Genomic DNA, 14702 nt, shown 5'->3' with positions numbered 1-14702 from the left:
TATTTCATTAATTTTTAAATTAAATTTTAAAAAAAAGCCAATAACTTTAAAGTCTAGATGTTGTGCATTAACCTATATAGCCTGTCATCTATCTTCATTACATATCTTTCTCATTCTTTTTTAAGGCTAGTGAAAAGATCCAGTAACTCATGTAAAGCTTAGATCCTGGGTACTAGCAAATGCAATTTGTTTGCTCCCTGTTTTCATTATACCTGCTTTCCTCCCTGCCTTCCACCATTTCACCTCCTCTGTTTGTCCTTTTTTTCTGTATTTGTTTCAGGTTAGGTTCAAGTCATACCACTTTGATAGGACCTGCTTCCAGTATGTTTCTTTTCAGTATATGTTTCCAGAAACTACGTTTCTAACACCAGGAAGAACCACTCATGGTTCTTCTATATTTTCTCAAGCTAAAAATAAACCATGCCATAAACATATAATGAACAATGTTCTCCAAAGAGTAAACATATTAAAAAAAGTGTTTCTGAGCCTTATGTAGAACCATGAATTTACACCGCATGGTTCAATTTTCGAATATTTCTGAATGTTTTCATATGCTTATGGTTTATTATTAGTCACTAGGTTAACTTGCAGCAATTTTTATGTTAAAGGCTATACTGCTGTTTCTGTTGATTTTTCAGTTCCATACTTTTACTAACAGTTTCCTAATCTGACCATAAGCTTCTGTCTCTTTTTACAGATTTCTTGTCATCAATATTTAGTTTGCTTCATGGTTTATAACATTCATCTTAATGGAACATCAGGCTGGCATTCTGCAGCAAACATTTATTTATTTTTAGTTGATGTTTATATTGGAAGGATGATTTTCTGGCTGTCTGTTTTCATATCACTGACATAGCGTTTGACAGGCAACCTTTCACAAACTTAACCAATCTGAGCAGACAGAGTTTCAAAATACATCAAACATCATTCCTAAACTTAATCACAAGATGGAAGTCTTTTATACTATACCTTGATCAATTTTAAAATATTTTTTTTCCTTCTGCTATTGTCTTGGATGTGTTTTGTACATCAAAGCTTTTCTTCTGTGAAACAGAACAGAAACTGATATGGTACACTACTTTTTTTTTTTTTCATTTTCCTGTTTTGTAAGATTTCTGCATAACAGATATAAAATTATCTTGGTTGACTTGTCTTGATAAATGACATGAAACCATTTGGATTACCATGACCAGATTTTGCTTTCAGTTATTTAGCAACAAATTCTGTGTAACTGCAATTGATTCAAGTGAGCTTTTCCAATGGTGAAAATGAAATGACAATTTCATTCTCAGCATTTGAATAAAGAGATATTTTTACTTAGTGTTTTCCTTGAAAAGATTTTGTTTTTAATCACAAGTTTATTTAATTAGATATTTGGTCTAAGGAGTCCCATGCCCGCAGAAGCTGTTTCTTTCAAAAAAATCAGCTGAACCTTTTCAAGAATTGGAATGCTATTTTGTGTTTAACTAAGCAGTTCAATTCTTTATCCTCTGCAACAGAGGTTGGTCCCTGCTACTTGATAAGACAGACTTGACAAGTGTATCTTATCTTCATGGACAATGAGGCCCAAATTTTGCTAAGTTAAAATCTCTGAAAAATACTTGGCAGATGCTTGTTACAGCAGCAAAACTATATTTGCTATGGTGTCTCCTACCAAGCATGGTACCTTTCTGTCCCCAAATTCCGAAGTGCAAAGCCCCGGGATTAAGTTGGAGCGTTGTGTAAGGTGACGGCAGCCTAACCCAGTAAAGTCTTTTTCCAGTTGCCTTTTAGAAGAGGTTTTTGAGCAAACTTTCTCTGTAATTTTTCTAGATTTCGTTTCAGGACTAGGTTATTCACTCCAAAAGCGTGAGAGCGAATTAATGTTTATATGATTTGAACCATCAGGGGGTGGTATAGCCGGGGCCTGTACTCTAATAGCCAGAGCAGCAATTCTTTACTAATCATCTACTTTTCCTTGTTTGAATGCTTGTTCAAAGCTGTGTACTCAGCTGGGTGTATTCTGACATGTTGAATTAGCAGTGACAGTAAAAATGCCAAATTTGCATCTATGACTACTTTATGTATCAGAAGTTTGTTATGTGAAGAGATAGGTGTTTATACAAGTTGTCCCATGATCAGCAGGTATAACAAATATTGTTTCTTGTTGGCTACATCCATTACATTGAAATAAAGCCATTCCCCATTACCTTTGCATTCCCATATTGCAATGTTCTCAAGAGCCTCTCATCCCTACTATGATTTCTAATTTCCTGTGCTAACAGTGTAAAATCATATAGAACCACTTAGTTTGGAAAAGACCTTTAAGATTTTTGAGTCCAACCGTTAACCTAAGACTGCCAAGTCCATCACTAAACCATGTCCCAAGCAGCACATCTACACATCTTTTAAATTCCTCCAGGGCTGGTGACTCAACCAGTTCCCTGTTCCAATGATTGACAATTGTTTCCATGAAGACATTTTTCCTAATATCCAACCTAAACCTCCCCTGGCACAGCTTAAGGCCGTTTCCTCTTGTCTTGTCTCTTGTTATCTGGGAGAAGAGACCCACCCCCACCTTGCTACAACCTCGTTTCAGGTAGTTGTAGAGAGATAGGGTCTCCCCTGAGCTTCCTTTTCTCCAGGCTAAACACCCCCACTATCCCTTGGCTACAGACCTTTCACCAGCTGAACTGAGGGGCCCAGAACTGAACACAGGATTCAAGGTGCAGCCTCAGCAGTGCCAAGTACAGGGGAATGGTAGCTTCCCTAGTCCTGCTGGCCACACTATTTCTAATACCACCCATGATGCCATTGGCCTTCTTGGCCACCTGAACACTATATAGGCCACCTGGGCAATCATATGCTGTAGTTGATTTGGAGTGATGCATGGGCAGATTGCTCAGCAAGCTGAACATATAATGTATAGACTCTTCCTGCTTTTCCCTCTTCTGAGCACTTCAGCTTTTCTGCTGCTCATCTGTCTCTTTTAGCAAAACGTGGAATTTAATATCCCTGGGACTTCTGCTCTCATCAGGTTCCATTGCAATTAGTTGGCAGAGGAGAGGGGAACTCAATGATAGACAAGCAAAGCATGAGCTGCACGTCTAATTTTCTTAGCAAACCAAGATGTACAAATGATATCAAGTTAAGTAATCAAAACATTCTCCAGTTCACTGACTGTTTCTGAGAAAAGCAAAGCAGTGTAATATTTTAAATTGTACTTGGGTTTAGATTTTGTACTGGCTCTTACACAGCTGTTTAAAATGCAGCACAAAATGCAACTTGACTTACACTTTATTGTTGCAGATAAATACTAAACAGAAACCATCTGTATCTTCTACTGTTAATATCTACATGGTGCTGTAGTTGGCCAACTCTTATAATCACATTCTAGACACGAGACACAATTTTAAGTCTTGTTAAATGTCTTTTTCATGTCATCATTTTGTATCATTGAAGTTAAACTTTAAAATGCAGGTCATTGTTCTGAAGACTCAGAGTCAAAACACTTCAGAAATATTGAAGACTGTGCATAATTTCTTAATTTGCTCAACAACCTTGTTTTCCGTTAATCTTTAAGTCTCATGGTCAAACAATCTCTGCTAACTTACATATGGTGCAGTCAGTCATACTGAAGTAAATAGCATTTCATGAAGCAAACACCAGTGCAGTATTGCCCCGTGGCTTTTTTATTTTATGGTGCTTTCTCCATATCTGTAGTTGTAATGGCAGCCATCTGGAAAGGGAAGTGCAAGTACTGCCACCACCAGAAAACCATCCTGCTGACAGGCAGCTGCAGCTTCTGTAGTCCTTGCATTTCAGCCAGCACAAACTCATTCCTGTAAATCTCCTGGGAGATTTACCTAAGTAAGGTTGCAGAACTGAGCTGGGGTTTTTATCATGCGTATTTCATTTTTACTTACAGTTTTCAGGACATATAACTCACTCTCCTTTGAATAATCCATAAAGTCTTCAAATAGGCAATGTGACCTAATCTGCTGAATGATCTCATGCTTTTGTCAGATGTAAAATATTATCCAAAGTGAATGAAATAAGATGGTTTGAAGTTTTGAAAAGATGTCTCTGGAATGTATGAACATATTTGTTTCATCTTCCACATGTAACCCAAATAAAGAGGCTATTATGATGTATTCCACATAGTATACAGTTCATTATGTTCAGCAACATGTCTCTCCCTTCGTGTATTAAAGCAAAGTATTCTCTTTCATCTCTGTTCCTCATAAAGACCTGCCACCTTTTACTGCTTAATAATTGAAGGCAACCTACTACAGAAGCTTAGTGTTGGATGACTGCCTGCACCAACAGTATGAAAAAGAATCAAGTTAGTATTTTTGATGGCTTTAGTAGTTATTAAAACTGAAGATTGTATGTCATGGCTCTGGGAATCTTTTAACTCTGCCACTGACTTACAAAAAGAAATCCTGGCCTTGCTAAGATGAATGGTGACTTCTGCATCACTATAATCTCTAGTCATCAAGTCTCTCACTGTTTCTCAAAGGAATCATGAGTTAAGATTGCTATTCTTATCTGCTTTACAGATAATAGAATTACATTATTAATCAATAGGACTCAGTAACAATATTAATTTCTTTGTCAGAATCGTGTAGCACCTATGTGTTGACATATATGGGTGAAACTTCTTCTGGAGTTCCTGTAAAGTTGGCACACTTTTAACCGATATGCAAATTTATTTTTATATATTTGAAATTCAAATATGTGTTGATCTTAATCCTTCAGTATGAATTTCAAAACAAGGTAATTTTTCTGAAATATTTATTTTGCATAAATGGATTTCCTGAACAAATGGATCTAGTTTGAACAAAGACTTCTCAGTCCCCTTTGTTGTGGTTTTTTTGCATTTTGACATTTTTTTTTTAATGTTAGTTTTCTTGGCAACTTAACTAATTCAGAAGTGAATCTTTCACAAGATCAGCACATTCTCTAAAGCTTGTTTTTGCTTATTTTAACCAAAACCATATCAAAAACAGTGTAAAGAGCACTCATGATATTAGCATTGTAGCTGCAGTCTCCTGCATTGTTAAAACAAACAAACAAATAAACAAACAAGCAGTATGTCATTGTGGATTGCATCCATATGTATGTGGAATGTATATGTCGCTCAGAGTTTTATCTATTTGGAAGGTCATCTCCCATGTCTTTCACAAACAAATGGAGAATGAAGAGGATGTGAAAAAAATGCTGATCAAATCAAGGACCACTCTGCAAATGGGGTCAGCACTGCAAGGTTTCGGTTATGGGTTTGTCCTTTGATTTTATCAGGGGAAACGACGGCTAGAACTGGACTGCACTAGGGTATGGGGTACGTAGTCACAAATAGAAAAAAATCCAGCTGTGAGGCTATGATAAAAGAGAATTAAAAAGAAATTGGAAGGCTAATTAAAAATCTGTAGCTCTGAATATTGAATCCTTGAAACCTCCAAACACTCTCAATAAAATATATATAGTATTTTTCATTTTACCCTTTCTATATACTTCACATTTCTGTACTTAGCAAAACTGAAAAAGGCATTCTGTTTCTGGAGCATCAAATACCATTTTCCAATTTGCCCTATATGTTTAATAAAAACCTTAAGGCCAGGCAGCATGTAAGTGTCAGAAGACTGTCTCTAGAGTGACAGCTAAGCACAAAAGTGAACATGATAATAACTTTGACTTATTCAACTCTTAAACATAACTTAGGGTGCATTCAGATGAGGCAATGTCTAACCTTGGCACACAGAAGCGCTGCTATGGGCCAAAGCTTTTGCCCTCTTGCAGTTTGTGTGCCATTATTATGATAAGCTTTTCTATTGTGATTAACTCAAGCACATGCAGTTTGCCATTCAAAACAGAACCAGCAGAGCTTTCAATAAATGGAATAATGTATACCCTGAATGTCAGATACAACATCAACCATTAGAAAAATCACCATACATGCAAAAATCATTGAATATACAAGCCCCAGGCCTGCTTACAGATACCTTTCTTTCAATAGTTGTATTGATAATCAAGCTCACCTAACTCACAGTTTGCCTTCAGATAACTGTGTTTGGCTAAAATAAACTATTTAACTGTGTGTTATGTAGTGTATCAAGCATCTATGTATATATCATAGACATGTAAACAATTTAAAAAATAGCAAAAATGCAAAGAATACATCCAGCTTGAGATTATAGATTCTGCTGTTCTTATGTTGGCCCCAAACCTTCTTCTTGTACATCAACAGTTTTCAGAGGGAGATTTGATGTAATTAACTCACAAGAAGAACTGCATTTATTTGCAAAACTAAACTGTTACAGTTTCTGACCCAGCTTAACACATTGTTCAAAAATAGAAGATATTAAATACAGCTAAGAAATCAAATATATTTTCAAAAGTAACAATTTTGCACAAATAGGTTTTGAAATAATATCTCATGGGTAGGCTTGTTTTGAGAGAAGATTAATTGGAGAATTACATAATGTTGTTAGTAAGCAATTAAAATTCAACAGAGCCTTAAAATTTACACCTTAGGGAATGCTGGTCAAATTTACACATCTTTCAAAAATAAAAGTACAAACTGCTTCCGAAGTGCCATTACATGCCATGCATATTTAAGAGTTTTCTGTTACATGATCCATTTAGCATTGCTCAAACAATCTTGGGAATACTCTTTTAGTTTGGTGACTTTGGAACTATAAAAAAATTCTTTGTCCTCCATGACCAAACAGGTTTTGTTACAGCCAAACCATTCCTTGGATGGTAATTTTGCTTTCTTCACACATATTAATGGCTCATTTTTTAAGGAATTGCTATTGGCAATGGAGAATTTTAGGTTTGCATGATGGTAGGTGTTGGATCAGTGAAAAGTTAAAAAACTCTCTCATCTTCCACACCTCTGCTGTGGAGACAGTACAAGGAAAACTACAGCATGTGATGGAAAGCTGTTGGACATTTGTGCCACCTGTAGGGAAATTAAAGCTGGCCAGGGAAAAGGTAAGGGGAGGTAAACTGAGACTATGCCATGGGGAGTTTTAGGTGAGATTGAGGATCAGTGCAGAGTTAATGCTCAAGGGATGGTACCGGAAAGTGACACCTGCTCCAATTTGTTCCATGAAAGTCACAGTCTGCAAGTTTATACCTCCAGAAACTCTAGAATCATCTTACAGACAGCTTAAGTGTCTAGATCAATAGTAGTTTTTGCTGTGACAGTTTCATGGTTTCACCCCAGGCAGTAACTAAGCCCCACACAGCTGCTCGCACACACACCCCCCAGTGGGATGGAGGAGAGAACTGGAAGGGTAAAAGTGAGGAAACGCATGGGTTAAAGTAAAGACAATTTAATAGAGGAGGCAAAAGCTGCGTGCACAAGCAAAGCAGAACAAGGAATTCATTCTCTGCTTCCCATGGACAGGCAGGCTTTCAGTCACTCCCAGGAAAGCAGGATTCCATCATATCTAATGGTGACTTGGCTTGACAAACTCCATTGCTCTGAACGTCCCTCTCACCACCTTCCTCCCCTGGCTTTGTACACTGAGCATGACACCATATGGTGTAGGACATCCCTGGGGTCACTTGGTGTCAGCTGGCCCAGCTGTGTCCCCTCCCAGTTTACTCTACGCCCTCAGCCCTCACTGCTGGGGTGGTGTGAGAAGCAGAAAAGGCCTTGTATGTAAGCAGTGCTTGTCAATAGCTAAAACACTGGTGTGTGATCAACACTGTGTCCAGCTCAAATTCAAAGCACAGCCCCATACTAGCTACTAGGAAGAAAATTAAGACTGCTCCAGCAAAAACCAGCACAGACAGCTTCTGGGACTGCACACCACCCCTCCAGCCCAGCACCCCTGCAGCCCAGGAATTTTGGTCGCCTGAACCATTTCACACCTTTCATGAGCTGCAATAAAGGATCTGTGAGCTCAAGAGAGCCAGGGCTGGCTGTTGGTCACCAGGTCTCCGGACGGTGAGGGCTCCCTCCCATATTTTAAAATCTCCTGGAAGCAGGATTGAGTCCTGTTTTACAGTGTTGCTTCTACTCCAGTCTTATTTAAAGCTGATGTTATCACCCTTTCTTATGGCAAAGCCTTGGCTTAACCCCTGCTTTCTTGTCAGTCACCCTGCTGGTTTTAGCTTCCCTGCTTTTGCTGCTCCAATTGCATTATCGATTGGGCTGCCTCCAGAAGGAGCTTTCAGTTGACACAGTTGGCATTGAGACAAGCCGAGCACTTAGAGCTCATTAGGTGGGTGGGATTAGATTCAAAAGCTCAAATCTGACGCTGCAGCAAAGTGATAAAACTCCTCCAATGCTATTCACAATCTCCTCTGAAAATTGAAGGCATTTCTTGCATGTGCAATTTATGATTTTCTTTTTAAATGATCCTGTTTGAGATGTGGATTTCCACTGAAATTATGCAAAATTTATAATACGTGGTCTAGGCTGGATTTTCATTGTTTACTTTTCTAGAAAACTGGCCATGCCATGACAGAGCTTTGCAATGTGATTATTTTAACTTAAAACTAAAAGCAAAATCTAGTGGGTTTGCAAATGGAACCAAAAAGAAGTGTACTTTAAGGTGCCATAAAGGCACTGCCATCACTGAAAAATCAAGCTGGAGGTATTTCATAATAGGAGCAAAAATGGATAGTCTTTCCTAAACCAAGAAGAACAAGATCAACTTTTTCACAGCATAGTGGAAATAAGGCCATGTTTGTGTGATGCAAGACAACACTGTGTTCCAGATGCCAACTTCCAGTTGTTTGGTATGGCTAAAGGGCAAAGCACATTCCCATGCAGAAATACTTGGTGCAGATATACTCAATGAATACTTGTGAAAAAAGGAGCTGTGACTATAGCATGCAAAAGTCATGAAAAGATGAAGCATCCTATGTGCACTTATGGCTTTAAACAGCACACAGTGAATAAAATCACAATACTGAGTGTCCTGAGGATTATTAGGAATATAAGTTTACAGTTATCTGTTATCAGGAGTAAATAACACTGTGGAAAAAATAATGTGTGATCAAAGAAGGGGTTCATTAATTAAAAATAAGTTAACAATCTTCAGTCTTGTATTTTCTGTGTGCTTAGTTTTGTATACCAGATAAAGGCTCTTAACTTAGTTTTGTGAAATAAAATGCAAAGATTGGTATGTAATGACTATTTCTCTAAAGGAGACAGGACCTATGAGAAATGCCATACTTGGCAGCCTGGGCAAGAGATAATCCAGGAGGAAGATAACTGAATTATGAAGAAACAACCTGAAGAGTCAAAGCCAAGACTACAGAGGCTCTGTAAAACTTCTTGGCTGTTACAGCTCCAAGGGGAACCACAAACAAGAAAAGAATGGAAGCCTCTCAACTTCAGATGTAAGAAAACAAAGTTTGAGCACTCACTGACCGGTGAATACTGCCCCGTGCAAAACATCATTCTTTAATTAAAACTCTTCCTGTATGCCAAGGGAGATGGCACTGTGTGGTTTTGCTGCCAGCTAACTTTAACAAATAGATTGCAAGATTCTCTATATACAATATTTTCTTAAAGAACTGGAAGACTGTGGTTGAAAGGAATTAATGTTTCTGCCCTTTGCACCCTTGAACAGAGGGAACACTAATTGTCCATGAAGAAACAGCCAGCTAGGTTTTCCCATGGCCACTTAAGCTGTTGCACATCTGCACAGAATTGTTATAATTTACAGCTAAAAATATATACGTATGTAAACTATGTATTTATTAATTGTAGTTGTGTTTAAAGGCCATGATTAAAGATCAAAATCTTCTTGCACAAAGGACTTCAGATGAAAATGAAAGGACAGTTTTTGTCCCCAGACTGGCTGAGGGAAAGCCAATTAAAATACTTCCCCATCATGAACTATGATTAAACAATGCCTCGAAAAAAATGTAATGAAAACATTATCCATCATTTTCAATTGCAGTTTTCCAATTAAATCAGGGCACAACCTATTTTACAATTAGCATGCAATGATGTCTGTCCGTAGTGGTAAATAAATGTCAGTTTGACTTTGGGATGATGACAGCTTTTATTTTTTAAAATGTTCATGCATGCACGTGTTTGGAACTAGGCTGATACCAAATATGTCCAACTGGAATATACATCCCACTCACTGATGGAATCTAGTTAGGGGTGTTTTCTGTGGGCGAAGTTCAATACAAAGGAAATGGAAAAGGGGCCAATATTGTAAGGATTTTTGAGCTGCACAAAAAATGCTCCATATGTTAGCAACTGAAATCACAAGGCAGAGTGCTGAATGACACAGGGTGGCAGCACAGATTAAGAATACTGCCTTCTGCTCATGGAAAGAATAATAAATCCCATGTCCTCCATGCAGAAATTTGTGATTTTTATTGGGGCTATTTTGTTCCTGCCTTATTGTCACCACATGATTGTTTTCCTTAAAGGTTGTTCACCTCAGGTTGGATTGAAGTCAAGGTAATCTACTCTGGCTTGGTTTAGTACTAAATGAAGTCATTACTGGGTGAAGAAACAAGCTCCTGGAGAATGCTTGTTCCTGAGTGGGTAAAAAGCTCCTGGAGAATGCTTGTTCCTGAGTGGGTAAAGTTAGATGTTCCAGGTGGAACCCTGACATTGTTGAAATCAAATGAGTGTTTTGTTATGGACTTTATGGGGACCTGGGTTTCAATGCTAGGCTAGGATTTTCAGGACATTGAAAGAAAGGACAATGAGATTCAGGCATTTAAATAATTTAGTCACTTAGGTTTGAAGACAGTGTTGCAGAGGAGGGCTCTAACTTGAAAATTCTAATCCCAAATCCACATTCAGTCACTTGCCTCACTGACCTGGTTCATATGGGTTTTTCATGTTTGCACTCCCTGTTGATTTAATACACATACGTTGAGGAAGTGTTTGATATTACATCTTGGCAACACTATTCCTGGAATTCCTGTACTTTGAAGGGGTTCAGTTTGCAAATTTAATATGTTGTTTTAATGTCCATGTATTCCTGTAGTGTAGTGATATCCACAAGATGAAATGAAACTATAATCTCCAGCAGAAGTAAACGTAATATTAATTTCTCCATAGCTAATATGCAGAAATTTGGGTTAATTTCTGTACTCATATCAGCTGCTTTGTGCATCTGGGTTTCCATCCCATAAAGACATATGCAGCTTCTTAACTTTAGGAATGCTAGTTTTTCAATTACAATCACATGAAATTACTTCCGTGTTTAAAGTGCATGTTAGCAGAATCAAGGACATTAAGCAATACACTGTGAGATAGTGAGCATTCTCTAAATTCTGTGACTCAGTGGAATGTAATAAATGAATAACGCCCTTGCATTTTCGAGTCACAATGTCAGCTTTACTCTAATTTAATCCACTGTATTTATTATCTCAGGAACAAAAATCTCATTTGTTAGTAATCTTGAAAAATAATTTTTTTTCTTCCATTTGCTTAGTCATTTGCTCTTCTTTAATGTGCTTTCAGCTCTTGTCCATCCTGAAAAACTCTGTAGTAACTGGAGATACAATGAAATTATGACATCTCAGGAGAAAAGAGACTGAAATCTGAACAAATAAGAAAAGAAAGGATTTTTAGCCACTGTTCATAACTCTTTTCACTCATTTTGAGTGACATCTACTGAGCAGGAGTGTCTACTAAACATTATATGAGAAAATGGATTTTACTTTTTTGTATAGCTAACACTGAAAGTAGGTGCTTTTTTGCGCATTTGATTTCGTCTTCTGAATTAAAAACCAAAACACTTCACCCATCCTTTAAATGCTGCAGTGAAGATAAAGGTCAAGTGCTTTATCTTCATATAAAGATGATTACAATAATCTCCTTATGTATTCCCTTCAAAAAGCTGACTTTTCAGTGCCCTCCATGTCTTTCGTGCAGTCCTTCTTTGCTTCTGGACATACTTGTTTCATTCCCATTTACTGGGAGTGCATATAAGAACATTGTTTTGGTCCAAGTGACTGCACATTGCACCCACTATCATTAGATACAGTGAAGATAATAAAGGAAAAAGAAGTTAGCTATGAGCAGGAAGAATTCTGTGACGGGTTGAGGCAATCTGTGTCAATGTCAAAAGGAGGAAGGGCATTTGCACGGCATTTGTTATGCAGCTCTAAACGCTTTCTTGAATATACATTCTGAGCACATAGTCCCTATGATAGAGGTTGTAAGGGGAGTTTTAACTTTTATTCCTCAGGGCTTCATCCTGCAACGTGGTGTTGAAAGGCTGCAACTCCTTCTGAAATCATGAAAGTGGTGGGAAAATATTAGCTGATTTAAATTCTTGTAGACCCATTGAAGTATTTCTCCTTGTTTCGATAACAGTTTACCCCAGCAAAAATCCTAGTCCTTAGAAGACAAATTTTGACAATGCTAGAAGTTGTTCATTTTTTACAGGATCAGATCAGCAAATATCAGCAGCACCATGAAACATATTCCCAAGGGACAGCTGGGATTTCATACATCTTGAGCATCTGTCAGAATTCTGGTGCTAAGAAAGCAAGAATAATTCAAAGAGGCAGAAAAACCTGAGCAGTAACTACTTTGTTACTAATATTAAGGTGGCATCTGATATTTGAAGGTCTAATCCTGTCATATTCTGATGATCTCAGATTAGAAAGTAAATGAATTTTTAAAATAGCCAACATGGCCAGGGATAATTACAACCAAATTGTCCTCAGTATTTTTTTAAAGAATCATTAAGATAGTAAAGATCATTAAAAAGATTGCCCAAAATAGCCCCAGCTATATTATCTCACCTGCAAGTAAAAGTACCCCAAGATGATTCTATCAGCACATCAGAGCACTGAGAATTTCTATGGAGATGTGAGGTGTAATGGATAATCTGACAAATGTAACTATTATGGTTTGAGCACATCACCAAAATAGCTCCCTGCCTTCTGGAAAGTAACAGTACGTTTTAGAATAGCTCAGACTCAATTCATATTGATCCACATAAAGAATAATGACCAACCACACTGTTTCAGTAGAATTAATCCAATCTCTTTCCCTACTTCCCTTGTTGAACCCTCAAGAGAGAATTATAGATTTCTTATACTGTTATGCTCATTCACTTACTATGTGGCAATGACCTACTTTCCGTTTAACACAGTGAACACAGGACTCTGACTGTATGAACATAGAGCATTAGGCTTATGCATATAGAGTTGTGATTGTCAGAGATAGAATCTGACATCCAATGAGTCTTTGATCTTGAAAGGAAATGGTGCTTATTTGCATCTAAGTGCTTGCAAGCAATTGCAGGTAATCCAAATGCAGAATCAAAGCCAGAGAAGCTTTTTTTGAGTAATTCACATTTTAAAATTCTACGCAAAAAGCAGTTTGGGTTTGATTTGCTCAGAGAGGCATGGGCACTAAATTTGCACAAGTTTACAATAGAGTTTTCTTTCCAACTCCCTGTGACCTTGCCTTTGGTCATTGCAAAAGAAATGTTTATTAATGGAGCATAAAGTGATATTTATTTGTTCCTTGTAAGTCTCTTACTTGAGAAGGGTGCAACCCGAGGGGATGTTGATATTGATTATTATAAAAAACAAAGAGTATGTTTCCTCAAATGCTACAAGCTTGCACATGCACAGGAGAGAATGGAAAGCCAGGTAATGAATAGTAGAAAGTTTTGGCTCAAAGGCTTGTGAAGTACATGTAAACATACCTCAGGATTGTGGGCACATAAGTAGTGTGAGTGACACATGGAACACTGGGCTTCATGGCATGACTGCTTTGGTACTGGGCAAAGCTGTAATACTCCTGCATGTTTTGTGCCAAGAAGAAAATTGATTTGCTTGAAATGTGGAAAATTAGATGATCCCACTCTCAAAGAGATATGTCCTTCATGTGAAGGCAGGAAGGATCCAAAAATCAAAAAAGGATTGGGAGATTTGAAAAGTCCACTAGAATAGAAGAAAACTTCAACTGCAAAAATTCTCTGCAGGTGTAATTTTCACTGGTGGTTTTGATTTGTTTTGTTTTATGGCAGCCTGGCTTTTTACAGAAAGGCCGTTTTAAAATAAAGCTCAGCATTTTGCTCAGAAGTACTGGGCTATATTTTGTGACATTTATAGGACTTTCAGGTTTTGTCTAATTTAGATTCCTCAAAAGGAATGCAGACTTTGGTGCATGCAGGTTTTGACTGAATTCATATTGCAAGGCAGGTTTTCATATTTTTCTTTTCAGTCAGCATTCCTCCAGTGCCTTCCCAAGATTCCTGATGGAGCTGGGTGTTGCTCACTACAGATAAAGTTATCAGGCTGGCTCTAGGTGAGTAATTAGGACTTATCTGCATGAGAACATTTAGCCAAAAGGCAGAGTTTAGCTGTTTGTCCAAGTGTGCATGTGCTAGTTTTTCTATTGTTATACTCTTGTGAAACATGGATGCATGGATATATAGATATATAAATATATATATCAGAAGTTCCTTTATTTTCCAGTTTTATTCTTCTTCTATTTTCTTTGTTTGAGAAAAGTAACATTTTCATCTACAAAAAAATAAAGGAACTATGAAATGAAAAAAAAACCTTCACTTTTTTTTTAATGTAGTCTAGTGATAAAATATCAAGAAAAATGTACATCTTTACAATTTCTGGAATATTTTAAAAATTAATTGTATTTTCTTTAAATTGTTCCCTTTTTTATATTCCAAAAAAATGAAGTTTTCTCTTGAAAATGAGAAAACCTCCATAATAAATGAAAAGCAAGATGCTACAAG

Source organism: Pseudopipra pipra, chromosome 1, assembly GCF_036250125.1.
Source record: "Pseudopipra pipra isolate bDixPip1 chromosome 1, bDixPip1.hap1, whole genome shotgun sequence".
NCBI classification, from domain to species: domain Eukaryota; kingdom Metazoa; phylum Chordata; class Aves; order Passeriformes; family Pipridae; genus Pseudopipra; species Pseudopipra pipra.
Note: the sequence above shows the minus strand (reverse complement) of the source record.